Source organism: Ceratina calcarata, unplaced genomic scaffold, assembly GCF_001652005.2.
Source record: "Ceratina calcarata isolate Rehan_Ccalc_2016 unplaced genomic scaffold, ASM165200v1 scaffold35, whole genome shotgun sequence".
NCBI classification, from domain to species: domain Eukaryota; kingdom Metazoa; phylum Arthropoda; class Insecta; order Hymenoptera; family Apidae; genus Ceratina; species Ceratina calcarata.
The window spans coordinates 427513-445447 of NW_017157933.1; the positions used below are offsets into that span (position 1 = coordinate 427513).

Sequence of the window (17935 nt, forward strand, 5' to 3'; positions counted from 1 at the left end):
TGATAGCGCGTCGGCAATTTTCTATCAAGCAGTTGCCTTCCACTAGGTGGTTTCTTACTCTCATCAAACCTCGATTCATCATCGTTCTTTGTACTCGGCGACTTCGAAATCCGAGTCAATCGTTCTATCCATCGGGACTTTCTTCTCTGTTCGCATTACTTGATTTCCGGCAGTCTTTCTGATCGCTTTAAAGAATAATCGATCGCGGTTCGAAGCACGTTTCGCGTTTAACTTCGATTTCCTTCCCGCGAACAAGTACCAATAAAATCACCGGGAAATTGTCGCGACTGAACTGTAACCTCTGGATCATTTGTCGAGCGCGAGCGAGGAAATGCTGCGTTAGAAACAAATCCTGCAGGTGAACGAGGAAAGAACGTCCGACGAAATGAGGGAAAGGATTTTTACGAGGCAATTGGAATGGTTCCTTCGGCAGACAGTGTTTTCGACTCTTGAAATTGAAAAACGCAGGCGAAGCCTTGTGCCAGCTTGGCTCGGGCTAACCTTATGCACGGCCAAACCGTTGACCCCGTAAATTGCGCGTTATTGCTTTTATGGATCCGAACGATTGAACGGGTCCGCGGAATGTCCGTAAGGGAAGCGAAAGGGAGACGGTGAATGGGGTATAGACTCCTAATACAGCTGGGAGATAAAAATCGCGCGCTCTACGTGAAACACATTCTTTCTCAAGAGCTTTTACTAACGCAACGTTCCACTGAAGTGGCTATCAATTTGTTTCGTATTACAGCCGCTCAGGAATATTGTTCTCGCGTCTTACAGCGCTCTTTTCCTCCTTTTCGTTCGTTCAAAAAATTGCGATCAGTGTGCGTTAAAAAAGGCTCAACGTTTCTACAACGAAACATAAAAATTTTGATGAGTTCTGCCGTACAAATCAATCTTCCCCGACATTGAATTCTATGATATGTTGTTCACATCGAGATATGAAGTAAAACTCATGTTAAACATTGCGAAACAATTTTTTCCTGATCGTAAAAATAATTTCGAAAATAAATTGCATTCGCAGTTATTTCCATATGAAAGTCATGAATCATTACTACGTATAATATCATCAGCGTTTAATCTCAATTTTTCTCTCAGCAAATTGGTTCGTTAATTAAGTTATATTCAAAATAATATTTTATATCATTATTTTTTATTGGGACATATTTCTCAAAATCTAGAGGATTGTTTTTAATTCGCAGAACAATCCATAATGCTGATTGAATTATTTGTACAGAACGTGTACGATTCATTAAAAATTTTTGCACGAATTCAGTGGCATGTTCAACTAGCGATTTCTCTTCGGGGTACGGTACATTACGTTTCGGAATACAAACGGCCGCGCGAATAATTATGAAAATTAGAGATTTCAATGAGCGATCGTTATCGCGCGGTGTTATTATTGTAATCCGCGTGAATGGTGTATCACGTCGACGTCGGGCGAGGATCGCTCGTTGAAACGGTAAAATTACGCCTGCGACGGTGCTTAATAAAATCAAGCATTTAGTTATTGTGCTAACGAAGCGACGCCGCCGTTAATTTCCTGCATAAATATCGTCAAGACTTTATTACCCCGTTACCTGTGGGAATTGTTAATGTCGTTGAATCAACCCAGCCTCCCACCCTCTAATGTTAAACTCGTACGTATACATCACGTTGTTACACATTATCAATTACGCGATTCGTATGCGCTCGTGATTAACGTCCCGGCGAATATTCTTTGAGGCTACGTTCACTTGGCAAATACCGCTCGCTCGTAAACGATAATACGATGCGTTAGACTGCTGCAGATGAAATGGCGCATACTATACTGGAAAAAGCAAATAATAGTTGTACGCATGTTGGTTTATAGTCTAGCTTGTATCCATCCGGAAATATGCTTCGGTTTAGTTCCTGTCTATTAATTACCTGTAAAACAATTGACAGTCTACATTAAAATACTTCGCTATTTAATACTACGTGCATCCTTTGTTTAGTTGACTTTTTTTTAATAGCAACTATGAGAAAAATATATATTCTTAGCTTTATATATAATCTCATGAGAATTATATGAATTCGAGCAATAATATTCCGAGAAAATGTTTGTAACTCTTCTCTATACACGTTTAATTGATTTTGGAGTTCGTGAAGAACAGAAATTAACACGTGAGATATTTCAAGCCTAAAATTTGTCGTTGTATATGCGCAGTAGTATAACATTTATTGCGTTGAAGATGTCGATGTCGATCGTACAGCGCAGCGCGTCTAAAAGCTTTTCCGTTACGGCATAGTTGATAGTTAGTAGGAAGCCGTTGATTTGTGTGACAGATCGAGACCACCGGGATCATGGCATTTATCGTGCCAATGTATTTCGTTTCCTATTCCATTGGGTGCACCAACTGTTTCCCAATAACGGTCAACCCGTATTCTCTTTGCACATGTACGTAGGCATATACGAGCGCGTTCATAGGTACTCCGTGATATATGTACGCTATATTCATTGTGTGTATACCAATAGAGCCGTGTCCATAATTCGGACCGTTGTTACGGTTTATGGCGAAACCGAGTCCGACAAAAGCTTTGGAACTTAGGTATTCATGTCCTCGGGGGACACGGGTTATGTACCGATCAAATTTTCAGAGGAGGACCCCTCGTGTAGTCGCAACAGGTTGAAACAGTTGCAAATACTATAAGATCCGGTTGATATTTGTGCTGGATGTCGAGAAAGAAGCGGATGATCCTGTTTCGCGTCTGATCTTCATATTCATATTTCCTGTATGCAGGATTCTTTAGGACAGCCTGACGATTTTCAAATTGTACTAGACAAAGTCAAATTAGGATAATTTTTACGTTACTGATTTTTATTTTGAACAAGAAGCTTGAAGGAAATATCGCGAAAATGAAACTGAGTAGAGAAACTCATTGCTGTAACATAAAGCGTTTGTGTTTCGAACCTCGTTATTTTGCGTTTCATTTGAAGGTTTCGCAAATTAGCTATTAATTGCAATCTCACTTCGTTTTCTGTCGCGCTTGATAGCTTGATTCGTTCTGGTTACGTTTGCACGTTACTGCGATAAGGCAGTGGTGGAATGCATGAAAACTGGTTAACGCGACTGAAAGGCCGGCAGCTCGATATCAATTAAGATGGAATTTATTCGTGGGAAACGAGGCAATTTGCGAAGTGTTAGAGGCACGATCGGTCTAACGGATAGAGAAAAAGGAAATCGAGAGAGGGCGAAGCTCTTCGCTCCGCGCCTCCTCAGGATACCCTCGCGACGAAATTGACACGAGGGTCGTTGGCGCGGCTCGACACAACGCTGGGACTTCCGTGTTTCCGTCAGAAATCTTACAAACCTGCTAGGAAACGTTCTTGTTACCGGTACTCGACGCTCGACAATAAGCAATTACACAACACTCGTCGACGAACTATTATTCGTTTCCTCGAATTCTTCGCTCGTACCTGCTTTTCCTTTTTAATTTGCAACCACGAGCGTGTCTGTCTCTTTTACGAGTGCCTGCGCTAGAATTTCAATTACTATCGAACAGAGTGCAATGAAATATACAGAGGGAAATATCATGCTTTTAGTAATTTTAATTTTTAATAGCAAAAGTGTTGTTTTTATGACTTTTGGAATTACTGAAACATTAATTTAATAAGCAAATAGATGTTGCATGAACTATTCCAGTTCTATAATAGTTGGATTGCAACTTGAAAAATGATACAGATTAAGAAAAACGAAAAACTGTCGAATGAAAATAATTTATTTCAATATTCGAAGTTTTAATTTACCTAATGTTACAACTTCTATAACGTGTTCTTATTTTTTGACAAATTGCACGCGTATAGTGTCGAGACCATTTTTCATTTGGTCAGACTAGGGGAATGTAGATTTCGGGCGGGCATCTGGCCCCGTTAGCAGAGCTGAGCAATTTTTTCGTCGCGGTCCCGATTCCGACTGCATTATCGGAGGGCAGGAATGCAATCACCTGTAATTTCTCACACCGCTCTTCGGTCTCCGGGGAGAGATTCGATCGATAGGGGCAATGTGTTTACGGCACCGCGTTGCGCGTCTGATGCACCCGATGCGATTCTCGTTAAAGCCGCGTGTCCCTGCTGGCAGCTCGGTAGGAGTAGTTCCGCATGCAAGCGAACCTGCCGGAATCAGGCACGGTCCGGCCATGTTTCATGCCCGTGATGCCACAAATTCGCATTAGCGCACGCGACACTGCCATCCTCCGACCGGCTAATTTATTTTCGTCGCGACGCTAAAGCCGTTCGCGTCGATTTTTCGGCAACGAAATTTTACGCCACTTCGATAATAATCGATGCGAATTTTCGCGGTGAATGACGATGCTGAAAATCGAATTTGACATGCATTACAAGTTCGTACCAACACGACGTCCTAATTCAATTCATTTTAATGGAATTCATATTAATAGCGAGTGTACATACTGCTGATATATACCTACAGTATATATCTAGTAAACTTTGTACGTAAGTTGGATAAAATGTAACGTGTCATGTACTAACAAGGTACAAAATCAAATTAAGAGCGTAACATCAAGTAATTTGTTATTGCAAGAAGAGAAAATTTGCAAACAGAGATTCTAAAATCTTTGGATTGTAGGACACACAGTGGATAATAGGTAGATGACGTCGGAATGTATTAAAGTATTCGGATAATCGGAATTCGAATATTGGATTTCTTGCTATAGTGACCGCGACATTACCCAGATTCGATATCAGTGATCGCAAGTAACGATTGGTTAATGCTTGTGCAGTGATTAGAAATCGAAGGTATGAATGGGTTTATCGAAGCAAATCGTGCACGGATCTTGGCGTTAATGATTCGTAACTGGTATCGTTGTTTATTCCCAATGCTCCTTTTACATTTTGATGCTGACCTTGTTTCGGGGATTACACGCGACGATGCTGCGAATATTCTGCCATTTCTTCGATTTCCGCGAAACCCCTGTGTTTAACATTTCAATGGTAGACCATCCTCCTCTGACTTCTCTCTCGATTTTTCCAACTATCGGATAATCGATTAATCAGGTAATCGGTGGAGCGTCGCATTTAATGAGATCGTTATCGACCAATCAAGAACCAATCTCTTTTCTGCTTGGATTGCTAGGAATGTAAGGCCGGTTTTCTAAATCAGTTTCAAACAATTTTCGTATACTTATTATCATTTTTGGCAAATCGTAAATTTTGCGTTTAGAGGAAAAATAATTGCTGTTCCTTTTCGAATTTGAAAGTAGAAATATTTTCAATAATACATAAAATACTTTCTTTTTATATGATGTTGTGCATTATACATATAATATATTATAGTTATAATTATATCTCTTAGTTCGTATATTCTCCTTGAATTTATAGTGTTTCATCTACTACATTTCTTATGTCAGCCATATATTTTACATCGTCTAAATGTTTACTTCCTACTCGAATAAAACTAGAAAGGGCAAAAGAAGAAACTACAAACAATTCAGCTGAGAAGCAATTTGCTATAATTTTATATAAAACAATTCTGAAATGAAATTGCGAACTCATACCAGTGTACGTATACATCTTTTGAGTCCCAGTTTCCTACCTCAATTACCGCACGCTTGACACCACAAAGCGTTTCACCCTGACGAGTCTTGACATTAACATTGCTACAAAAGACTCTTCAAAGGATGTCGTGTCTCACGCAACACTTCGCGTGCCCGATTAGCATTCCAATATCATCACACGTTTATGTGTGTACGTACAAGTACACGCGTAGTCGCTTATTGACTTTACGAAGGGTTTAGAGAGTAAGTTCAGCCTTCAACTTTGTAAGCATATTCTCGAACTTTGATCAGGCTCGATCACTGTCAGAAACTGATACCGAAGTCTGATGGAAGTTGGTAGGAATCGACGTGGTTGTGTATATCTCGCGAATCGAATGCACCCGTTCATCCTGCAACGCACACTTTCGGCTGCGAGACCGTGAGACGGAGAACAGATCCGGCTCGAATCCCGCCGCTAGCTGACGCTGAATTTGCTGGCAAATCCGCTGACCTTAATTCAGCACGTGCACGGAGCCAAAGAATTTAATAAAGGCCCCTCTCCGGTCCTTATACGGTTCCGGTTGCGGACCTGCGCTATTTTCGGTGGGGGGATTTAAATAATCGTTTTGTGACGGGAACGGTTATTGAATTGAATTAATAACAATATGGGCCATGGCTCTGTGGAGCGTGCTATGAATTCCAAGAATTTTGTCCATGCATTCGACAGAGCAAAATAGCATAATCAAATAAAAGATGGCAACTGTGTATCCACATTGAATTGAAACTTTAATATATTAGTGCTGGCTTCACTTGAATAGCCTCGAATTAGGGTTTTGTAGGAAATTGTATGTAACGTGAATAAAATAACATTATAGATATGTAAAATGATTAAATACACAATTGATGTAAATGTTTCTTCTTTAATCTATTGCAAATCATCAATTTATATGTACAGGAATGTATTTTCCATTTTTGTTTTTAGTATTAGGGCTACATAAAATATGATTTTTAGCTATTTTATATCTTTGGGGTAAAAATTGTCTAAACTTTTGGAAATACTCAATAAGATATTTTAAACAAGAGAAACTTTGAGTGTTTATAAATTATAAGAATTCTCGCAATTATTATGTAACATTAAAGCACGAAAGAAACTCTTGAAAACTGACAATGATAAGCGGTATCAGTGGCAGCCAGAAAAAGTTGAGATGAGGATGAGCCGATAAATCAAGCACACATCGAGCTTCCAGCCTCGAGTATCTGTCTATACACCGGGCTACTTGCTAAGCTTCGCGTCACGAGTATATGCAGCTACACGTGCAGAGCACGGGTGCATACGCACCCTCCGCATTTTTATCTCGGCACCTGTACGCCTCTTATCTCATGCACGTACTTCCGTACTCCCGTTTTTACCGTCTCGACAATCCTTTCGTTCGGCTGAAGGGTGCAAGGGTACAAGCGACTCGAGGAAGAGAATTTCCGCGATATGAACTAGTGTCTCATTAAGAGGGAACGAGAATTGTTCACATCCTAAATGCTGTCCGAAAACCTTGTTACATTTACTATTATTTTTTTTGCCATTTTATCCCTGAGTTCTATGAACTTTACATTTTTTAAATTACTTCCGATTATTCTCGCTTCCTCTCCAATGTCAAGTAAAAACTTTCTGTACTATTCAGCCGCAATGCTATTAACTTGGCTAACCCGTAACTTCCCGCATGATACCATTATAATACTTCACCGCTTTACATTAGAGCGAGCGGACTGTTAAGGAAATACGACAATTGGGCGGTATTCGCGGCACGTGCTATTGATTGTACGTCTACTGAGTAACTACCGCGGTAACCGCGTTACCCGAGTTACACTTAAAATCCCCTCATCAATTAAGCGAGACAAAAGACAGGCAGCGCAAAGGTGCGTAATTCGCGTAGCCCGCAAACACGGCAATCGCTTCCAAGCCCTCGCGTCCTCGCGTCAATTCATGTACACGTAACCAACGTATGTACATCGAACGGTGCCACGCGCGTCCAATTTGTCGGGGTTTTAAATTTAATCCGGCGCAGTTTTTAATGATTTATTCACCGAGAAATTGAACCGACGCGCTGTTGTGTTGCGACGGGCGTGTAATGGGCAAAAAATTCGGCCGCGCTCAATGAACGAACCATTAATAGTTGGGAGCCGGCCGTGCCGTGCTGCTATCGGGAAAGACGGATGGCTGCGCGAAAAATACGCGTAATGAAATCTACCTTTTTGGCGGTGTCACCGACGTTCACGGCGACTCGACAATGCCGCGTTTTAATATGCATCGCTGTAGTTCTCAAATAATGAAAAGATCGCCCGCGTTGTCCACAGTTTTACGGGTGTAGTTCCAACGACATTATTCGGCGAATCGGCCCGCGATTCACATATCTCTAGCTCGGCCACCTGACACTCGCCGAGTAGCCTGTTCTGCTACGAAAAACGAACAATTGTTTGCGCGCGTGATTATTTACGCGACCGATGAATACGCATACTTATGACCGACGCGACAGTCATTTGTCGAGGAACCGTGTCGCGCGTGACTACTGATTGGACAAATTGATCCAGTTCGATAGAGTTGATAACTCGAGTGTGGCAGTCTGAAAGGTATGCACTGTTCGATAGAGCGGAGGCCGGAAAAAAAGGGTGAACGTACAGGGGGCTCGTGCATATGCAACGCGAGGCTTCGTAAACAACGGGCATCCAGCTTGTTCCGCGATACCTGTTTGCTTTCAATCTGCGGCTATTGCGCGCATCTAGCTGTCGACGTGCTCGTTTGAAATGAGTCGTTTCATCGGGATGATCGTGAGCAAGCGTGATACGCTTTATTTCGGTGGTACAAGTTGTTAACAATTTAATAAAACAGAAACAGACGGTCGAAACGCTGTCGAATATACATACGCACACATTCAATTAGCATTGATCAAGATATTCAACAGATTTCGTTTATTTAGTAAAACTGAATCTGAATACCAAAGTCTCCTAATTCCTGCAGTCACCGGTAGACTAGTCGACCGATGTTACCTGTGTGTACCGTTCGTTCAAGCTTGACCCGAAAAACAATGTAAGACAATGCATCACCGTTTCAGACGGCATCCGCCGACGCGACGGAGGTACACCCGTTGATGTATAACTCGCGATGTTTCTATTCTCTCCAGTGTCGCACGTGAAATCGGTTTGCAAATAAGACGTTGAGAGAGGACACGACGACGCGACGCGACGCAGCGTGTGTGGCGTGCAGAAGCCTGTTTCTACTGCCATTCGTCTTGGAGTTAAGCGGCCGGGTACACTCTCACACAGTGACAAGCTTTGGGACGGGGTTGATGCGCGCCCGAGTTAGAAGGGGTGAGGCCTCTGGATGGCCTCCCTTCGTCTCTTCCCGGCCATTATCTCCATGAGTTCCGTTGTTTCACTTAAATCACCACTGCCGGCACTGAGAGCTTCTCTTCTTCTCCGAATTCAACCCTCTTCCTTCGGCCAGTCGAGTCTTCCACCATACGCACCTACCTCTTGCCCTATTCCTTTGCCCTTGTTGTTCTCTTCTACTGCACTGTCAAGGCTTTTCTCTTTCGACTTCATTTATGCTGTCAGCCGATGCGACAGAGGGACGTTCTAACATTTAAATACCAAAGCATCCTGGGCCTCGCGGCTTACAGAATTCTGCTTGATGCCGTCCCATGGTTTGTATTACCCGAGTTCCGCCTAGAAGAACAGGGGCGAATTTGCGTTACCACACTGCTCTGTCCCGCTATCTTCCTACCCCCATAGCCGCGAAACCCATATTTCGTTCCTGCTCTCTTCCTTTCTAGTCGCCTAGATAACTTGACCCCGCGTCACGCCAGCAGTTTCTAGCCCTTGGTCATTTTTCTTTCGCGTCGCTTCTAATCCCGCCTTGATTATATTTTAAGGCCCAGATAACGTTGGATCTCGACGGATTGCGGTTTCCTTAGTCGTCTTCCTTTTTGGAGGAAGACTTTAAGCGGTAGTCGGTGCGGATATTCTTGTATCGCGAGGCTTTGTAAGAACGATAAAGAACCAGTTGCTATTCAGTGAAATGATAAATCGTCGTACACTTGATGTACACGTGCATTTTGCCATGGAAACGTTTTATTTCCCCAAGCAATTCTTTGCTCCGTTCGTGTTCTTTTTTTTCAAGTATATTCATATGCAGTACTTGCAACATCTATTTGTCATGTATAATGTATGCGGAAGGACGTGTGTAGCTCTTTCTTCATTTTCATAATAATACCTTCGTAAATGTTAAAATTCATGATCATTTTATTGAGCCTAATGCTTTAAGACAGAATATGATTTTTCAAACTCTTCATATCTCATGTATGAAAATTGTTCGTCACAATGAATATCGAAAATATTCCCAGTCACTCTGTCTCGCTTATGAAGATTAGATCTCTAACAAGGCAGCGCTCGTCCGTCTAGTTGTTTGCGATCCCTCTTGAAAATTTCTCTGCGTTTACCGAACTTATTAAAGCTCCGCTTTATCGTAGCGGGTAGCATAAAACACAGCTCTTCTCCTTGTGTGCTCTCTCTGGAGTTGGCGCGGAAACAGCAGCCGTACAAAATATTGCGTTTTCGTTTCTCCCACGATACGAATGCGTATGCGCGCTAGCTTTAACGCTGGTGCTTACAAGCCGCACACGGTGGGGCACGGTGTCGTTTTATCGTTTTGACAGGGTTCGTAAATACATTAATCCGTAGGTGGGATAGCTCGTTCTCTTCGGCTAATAATAATAACCTCTGTCGGCCGGCAATATTTCATGCGAGCGACGTTGATTAAATTCTCGCAAAGTTTAGGTTTATGTTTTGGCTTTATACGCGTCGTGAAAAGTTATGAGTGCCCCGTCGCCTCGTGTTGTCGTTGGTTCTCGATACACGTCGTGCTCGACTTGAAATTTGCTATGTTTCTACCGTACCCCGTCTTTCGTCTTGGCTGTGTTTCTTCGGGGAATTATGCGCAGTGAAAAATACTTAATCGCGTTCATTCGAAGTTGCAGTTTTATGGGAAGCGGCGATAAAAGATATTTTCCGTCGCATAAGCGTGTCCTTGTCGCGTGACGCGTTTCGTACTTCGTTCCGCGATTATTACGCGGGGGCATAACTGCGTCATAATGTACGGTTTGCGGGGGCGTACACGTGAATAGCGGACAAAAGCCTTCCCGCCAGAAACGGCTCGGACTGTAGCCACATTAGACACATTATGAGGAGCCGGAATGAACGACTGCTAAAGGGAACGGCCGCCACACACTTTCCTGCGCGTCAGCTCGTAATAAAGTCACCGCGTACGGTGCTGTGTGTAGAACGCGGGAAATATTGCTTCATTGTTCGCTCCCTTCCAGTCTTCACCGCTTTCTCGAAGGAAACGATACAAGCACGCCAAACTCGCCTTTTGCAAAATTGCATCTCACTGTACTCCTTATTTTTCGCGATTTTTCACTGTATGCGATTGTAAGAAATCATGACCAAACGATTGTATTATTGAGTAATTAGAGTTTAAATACGAATTATAAAATTATCAAATATTATTAAGAAAGTGGAAAATTTGCTTGTTTTTTAAATAATTTTTTGATAGCATATCCAGTGAATTATTCATATTAATTTTTAATATGTTATCGAATGCATTAAAGATTCATGTCAGCATAATTCGATCAATCAACTGTAATCACTCAAATCTTTACTCGTCACTTTTAATCTCGACGGTCGCATCGAGCATCGTAAGCACAGTTATCCAAGCTTAAGGGACCCAAGAAACTCGTAAATTCGTCTGAGATCAAATCCGTGGTACCGTGATGGGCGTTGAAACGAAATGGACCCTAAAAAAGTTCCGCGAGTAAACCGGCCCAGAAGAAAGTTCGAGGAGCTAGTCCGATCACGTACGTTCATCTTGCTCGTAAAACAAGTCCCCGTGCCGAGTTCCCGCTATCCTGAGAGCTATCAGGGCAAACGTACAGCTGCGTGTCCTCGTACCATAACAACGTAGCGTGGTACCGTTCGTAAGTGGCTACTCGAACGATTTTAAGTTTTAAACGAAACAATATTTATTGGTACCTGCACTGAGGAGAAATTACTAAAAAGTGGCAGCCTTATGAGACTTTGTGTCGCACGGAAAAGTCTGCAATTTTTTACGCCCTCTTGAATATATTGCCGCCAAAGTAAGAAATAGAAAGAAAAACACTCGTCGATGTCTGAACCGATTGTATAATCTACTCGTTAAAGAGAAATTGACGATAAACGAAATAATTAATTGATTACTTCTGAAGTATTCGAGATAAAAAATTGTATACGACCTTTCTTGTGTCTATAACTTTTATTTGAAGCATTTGTCGAAATTTTGAGAAAAACAAAATTTTACTTGTTGTCAGGTACAAGAATAAATTATTGAATACAGGATTATGATGCGAAAAATACGATCTAGTCACGTACTTGATATTGTGTTTCTCAAGATGAGTAGGTGCTGCTTAGCATAGGATATAATTCATTTTTTCAAGTATTTGCGCGATGGATCAGCTCTCTTGCGAAGGGCACGTTTCCGCAAGGTCCGCCGTCGACGGCAGACTCCTGAATTTCAATTATCCCAGGCCTATTTTGTTCGGTCGGCGTTCAATCCTCGTTGCAAGGGAGCCGAACGGAGCTCACGGTTCGTCGGCCTAGCGAATTCGATTCGGCCGCAAGCCCCATCTCGGTGCCCTTATTTTTCCTCGACAGATAGTGGAAAATGTGCGGTAGAGAAGATCCAACTTCGATTCCGACTACGGAACGGAGCAAGGGAAAGGAAAAGATAGGAGAAGAGAAGCAACTCGTTTCTTCATCTATCGTCTTTCACCCAGGGAAATGAACGATCAGAAGGATGAAAGGAAATGGAAAATAATGCTAAGGCTCGCGGAGGGGGGTCCGCGCGCGCGCTTTGGTAGTAAAGCAAGCATGGTTAGAGGAAGGAAAAGAAGACGGGAAGACGCGGAGTCATGAGCGGCAGCGTGACTTTTCAGTGGGCAAGCCGAGCCATTAAGGCGGTCGCGAAACAAAGCTTCGTTATAAAACTGGAGAAATGCCAGTCACCCTTCCGATTTCTCTCCTTTGCTTCGGTACTGTTTTTTTCTCTCGTCCCAGTTCCCTCTACGCATCTTGCACTGTGTTGCGACTTCGACTTTACATTTTCTACGCGCGATGCAATAACAGATGTATACAGGTGACCTGTTTCAGGTCATAATACTCTTCTCGATGTAATGAGAAAGTACTACAGAATTATTAAGAACGTGATGGTTTGTACGTATAACGAATGCGGGGATTTAAAATGAAAAAGAAATATGTACTTTTTATATTATTTATCTAACAGGAGTACAATTGTTCAATTCTCTTCTTCGAATTCATCATATTTTCCTTAAACTTCATCAATAATGAAACGATAACTTGAAATAGTTGCGCTGACTACCTTGTATTTGGACGACGAATTCTTCAAGGGCTGGACCGATAGTTTTTCACGGCAGTCCATGAAAAACTGCGAAACGATGCCAACACCCCCACGGGACTCCGTTCTTTTTTTTTTTCTGCTTTTACTGTATGGAAAACCGTTTCGCGACTCGCGTCACCGTGAAAACCTTCGGGATACTTTTTTTTCTCTCGTTCCGCATTCCCTGGACCTCGAAAAATTCAACGTAGGGAAGAAGAAAAAAGGATTCGCTAATTGAACGGTAGAAGTTACCTGGGAGAGCTCGTGGAATTAATGAGGGAATTTTAAAACGTCCTCCCGTAAAAATGAAGCGTAAAGAATTGGATCTTCCTCGTCTCCTTCCTGTTCTCTACGCTTTTCTTTCCAAGGGAGGCATTACGAAGTTGCGAATGAGACGCGGAAGTTTTTTAAAGTCACTTTGTCACGCGGGGGACAAAGGTCGGGGCTCCTCCGAGAATAATGGATAATCGACGAGCTCCTTGATTCTCTATTACGGCGAAATAAAAGAGCAATTCGTCTCGAGGTAGACTCGAATATCGGCTTTTCATCCCTTTAGCTGGCTGCCTCGGCCCCGTTGGGAGGGATCCTTTCGTACCAAGAATATTTGCTCGTATTTGAAATTTTCCTGCAGATTATACTCCCTCTTGTTTATTTGTTTGCTAAAGTTAATGAGTTAACAAAGTAGACGAGGGACTTCTTTTATTTCCGTTGTCAATATTTGACTCAATTCTGACTATTCATACTAAGTAATTGAAAAAGTTGTGGCAGAACGTTTTCTCCGCATACTAATTACAGCAGATAAGGTTTTACAATTGAATGTCGTAACAGTTCTTTATAAGAAATTGTAATAATATTTCACACTTGAATGTTTCGTTTATTTCAATAGAAATTTTCTGTGAAATCATTATTTGTACGTCGCATCAAGAAATGAAATTATGTAACGTTGCGGTCTTTTCCTTAATGAAAAATCGATATTTTAAAGCAAACTACGTGCTTGAGAAATGAGTCGATTCAAAATTAACCGAACCTTCTGTACATTTTCTATGAAGGGAATGATTTATGAGAAGATTTAGAAACCCATGGAGGCTTTTGCACTCAGGCGATACTCGCATAGAAAATTGTGCTGCATTGAAATGGAAATCGTCGATGGCGCGGCGAGTTGCGAGAACGAGTTAGATTTTGCCCGCGAAATGATCGTCGGTTCGTCGGGAAGATAGATGGGACTCCCATGTCCTACGACGCGGAAGATTTCCCCGAGGTTTTCAGGTATACGGGAAGCGTTTGACGTACGTGGTACGGCGAGGTAAATGCGAGTTCACAAGGCACGCGGGTTCCCGCGTGGATTGAAACGCGACCGTGTCTCCGACTGTTCAGCGGCGCGCCGTGACTGCGTCCCGGCCAAGATGGACTCGCAGCCGCATGGTCATTTCGAGGAAAGCCGCAACGTTCAGGCAACAACGAGCTGCAATATACGCGAACGAACTTCCACGACACGTTTGGGAGCACCTGAATGCCGTGCATCAGTAGATTAAAGTAGAAGCACACATTGCTGCAATGAATAAAATTAGTATCCGTGTAGAAGTTCTGCTGGAATTCCGCAGACTATGATGATAGTAATATGGAATTTCGAATAATGCAGGCACGTTTTGTGACGCTGATGAATATCGATTAAGTTAGATTACGAATGGAATTGTTAAATTTCAGTAATTATTCCAGCAATTTCTCTAGAGTTTGCTACAGGGACGTATGAAATTGTACTATCAATAAGGGAAAGTTTTTAACGATCCTTGATTTTGCAAGTCTACTAAATTCTTTATCAATTGTACTTGTTCCACTATGTTCTTGCTTTTACAAGAGCAATATCGAACATCGACCCTTGACACCGGCAAATAAATTCCCGGGAAAGATGGAAAAATCCAGCCCGCCACTTACCATAAACTCTAGGTTCCTCGATTCTTTTTCACTTTTCTTCCACTTCTTGGGACGAAGGAAAAAGATACGGGTGTGGGGGACCGGTGAACGGTCTGCGAAGCGAACTTCTCTCAATTTACAGCCCGCTGGGGACAGATTTCCGTTTTAAAACAATATCACTGAAACCCGTCGCGAAACTGGGTATCGGGGACTGGGGAGGAAAGGTAATACGGCGTGGCGCGCTGAGCGTGCGTTATTTTTTCCAATATGCAAGCCGATGGGACAAGCAACCTGGTTAGGCGAATACGGGGGTGGCTTTCAGGCCATGATGTCTTCGGGTGTCCCGAGGGGCGTGTAAACACCGGATCCACTCGACGCCCTGTCAATCGTCGACTTCGAGCCTCGAACCTGCATCATCTTGTTTGTTCATCCTTTTCGGGAGTTGAGGAGAGACCTTGACTGGCCACCTTAAACGTCGAGTTCTCGAGTTTCATCCTGGCGACGGACCTCGAGAATTCGAGAAAATCGGGAGAGCCCGGGAGAAACTGGAAGGGGATGCAAACAGTGGCGCTTTGCACGTGGCGAATCTCGTGAAAGCTTTGGGAGTTCGATTAGCGTTGAAAGAGATATTTCGAAACGTCGGATTTAATAGAATCGATCGTCGCGAATTTTATCTTTCTTAGAATGTCTTTATGAGAATTGAGTTTGACTAAATGTAAATGTTTAGTTCAGATATTTAATCACAAGTTCACTAAGAATCGAGTCATAATAATCATTGCGATTATAAACATGCAAACTAAAATTCATCATCTGTTACATTCAGGACGCTTGATTTCAAGTGATTATTTTTTACTTGTGTCAAGTTTTTCAATCAGCAAATCGCAGTGCATAACGCTTGATAGCTGAAGAATGTATAATTTTTAATCGTATTAAATCATTACTTTACTTATGTAAGTGACAACTATATCAGATATATCTTTTTTTACTGGCAGGAGAGGTATTTGAATTTCAAATGCATTCGACAACATTCATATACACGCGTGTAAAATTTAACGTCTTCCCTCCGTGTAACGTGAAATGGTATCGGGCGAAAGCTTCCTGACGGATTCCCGTTGCCGAAAGCGGTACGGTGTAGCATTTCTCCGGTCGTTCCTTCCCCTCGGTCGTTTCAGGAAAAGGGACGCCTTGGTGCTAAGGAGAGTTTTTTTGTGGCTCGCGATAACCCGTCACCCCCGCGGAGCTCAGCTCCTAGTCCTACCCGCACCGAACGTTTTTTCTTGATTTAATCCAGGCTAATGCAATTCTTCATCCTTCTAGCTAAAGGCCGCCTCCTTTTTACCCGCTTCCAGCGAGTGAGTATTCTACGAAACTCGCTCCTCGAGATTACGAGCTCCATTTCTTTTCCTTTCTATCCTTGTAGCATGAGAAACGAAGAGCGAGAGAAAGAGAGAGAAAGGAGTGGCGAGAAAGGGTGGAGGTGACGAGCAATCAGCGTTTTACAATTTGCCAGTCGTCGAGTAATAAATTAAGCGGATTTCATTCACGCCCGGTATAACCGCGTTAAATATTTATATTTGCGACCGATTGCGAATAGCGACAGGGAGCCACCCTCCACTCATCTGGCCATTTGGCCGAACCGCGTGTTAAATGCTTCGTCACACCCGTCCATCTATCCTATCTATGTATACATAGTACATACTACATACCCGCCCACAAGTGATATAGGACAGTTCCCGGTCAGACAGACCCTCGTCCGTTCTTCATCTTCCCAACTATATTTCTCGCACATATCCCCAGTAAATTGTATAGTGAAAAAAAAGTAAATGAAACAGAAATCTTTTATTATAAGAAGATCGAAATAAGATTGTTCGAGGCATTAAGAAATCTTCTCAGATTTTTCAGTTAGTAAGAAAATTTTGTTTAATATTATATTTAAAAACGTCTCGTAACTTATGAACAAGAGTGTACATGCATATGTATCTGGCTATGAACCGAATGGAATGCAAAAGCATTGTTGCATGCATGCGTGGGTGGGCACGTATGCATGTCAAATCGAAGCACGAAAGCGCTGAGCAATGGTGGTCGGAATTTTACCCTCTTGTTGCTTTTTATGAAATTCCTGACCTGTCCCTACGGTTGTATGAATGATATTTTTTTTCTGTGTCATTAGGTCAGAGGAACGTCGAAGGAAGAGCGAACGAAGGGTACTGTCTCTGGCAAAAGTTGTCGATCATAAGGGAAACTTAAATGTATTTTCTTATCTCATCACGCGTTTACTTTTTCCTTGTATAACTTTATTAAATAATTCAAGTTCGTTGAATTTAATTATCTTTGATCGAGGTGGTACGTACATGGATCAACCTTGGATGGAACATCGTCCGGCTTCTTCGTTTCATCAACAGTAAGCAAACAAAGATTATAATCTCGCGTTTAATATCAACGAAGGAATAAACTATACTAGTGCCTCCATTAAACTGGTAATGGTGTCGTAGAAAAATGTGACACGTCAGCTATGATGAAACATTTTTCATTAGAATTCACCTGAAGTTTTAATTTCTGTGCTTATAATCTTTTCACATATTGTCGAATATATTTTCTTATAGTCACTGTCAAATTATCTACAATTCTTCAGATTTCTATTGTAGAATAATATCATTTATTCTGTTTGCAAAATAATTTTACGTATAAGATATTCGAGTTTGAATAAAATACCAATTGCCCTCGTATTCACAATGCACAGTTAATTATATATTGAAATAAAAGAATCTGTAGACGACAGCTAATAAAGAATGAAAGCACGAGGCATGCATAGTATGAAAATAATGATTTATAAATGCTAGCTGATGTCATACGCTACTACGTCGTCGTTTGGTTAAGGATGTATTGGCTATATAGTCAATTCCAAAAGTTTATGTACCTTGAAAAACGCATTTCCTATAATTAAAAAGAAATCAGACGTTGGAAGAATAATGCTAATAATAAATAGCTACGTGCTAAAAAGTATAGAAGGAAATATCCAATTAAGTATTGACGCTG

The 17935-nt window shown here is 42.0% G+C and overlaps 1 long non-coding RNA gene across 1 annotated transcript in view; it reads left to right on the forward strand.

Moving 5' to 3' along the window:
* The window catches only part of LOC113464372 (uncharacterized), a 43181-nt gene extending 25599 nt beyond the window's left edge, over positions 1-17582 (forward strand). The window contains exons 4-5 of the long non-coding RNA XR_003389211.1: positions 17070-17148; positions 17240-17582. This is a non-coding gene — a long non-coding RNA (uncharacterized LOC113464372). The remainder of the gene's footprint in view (positions 1-17069; positions 17149-17239) is intronic.
* The last annotated feature ends 353 nt before the right edge of the window (positions 17583-17935 follow it).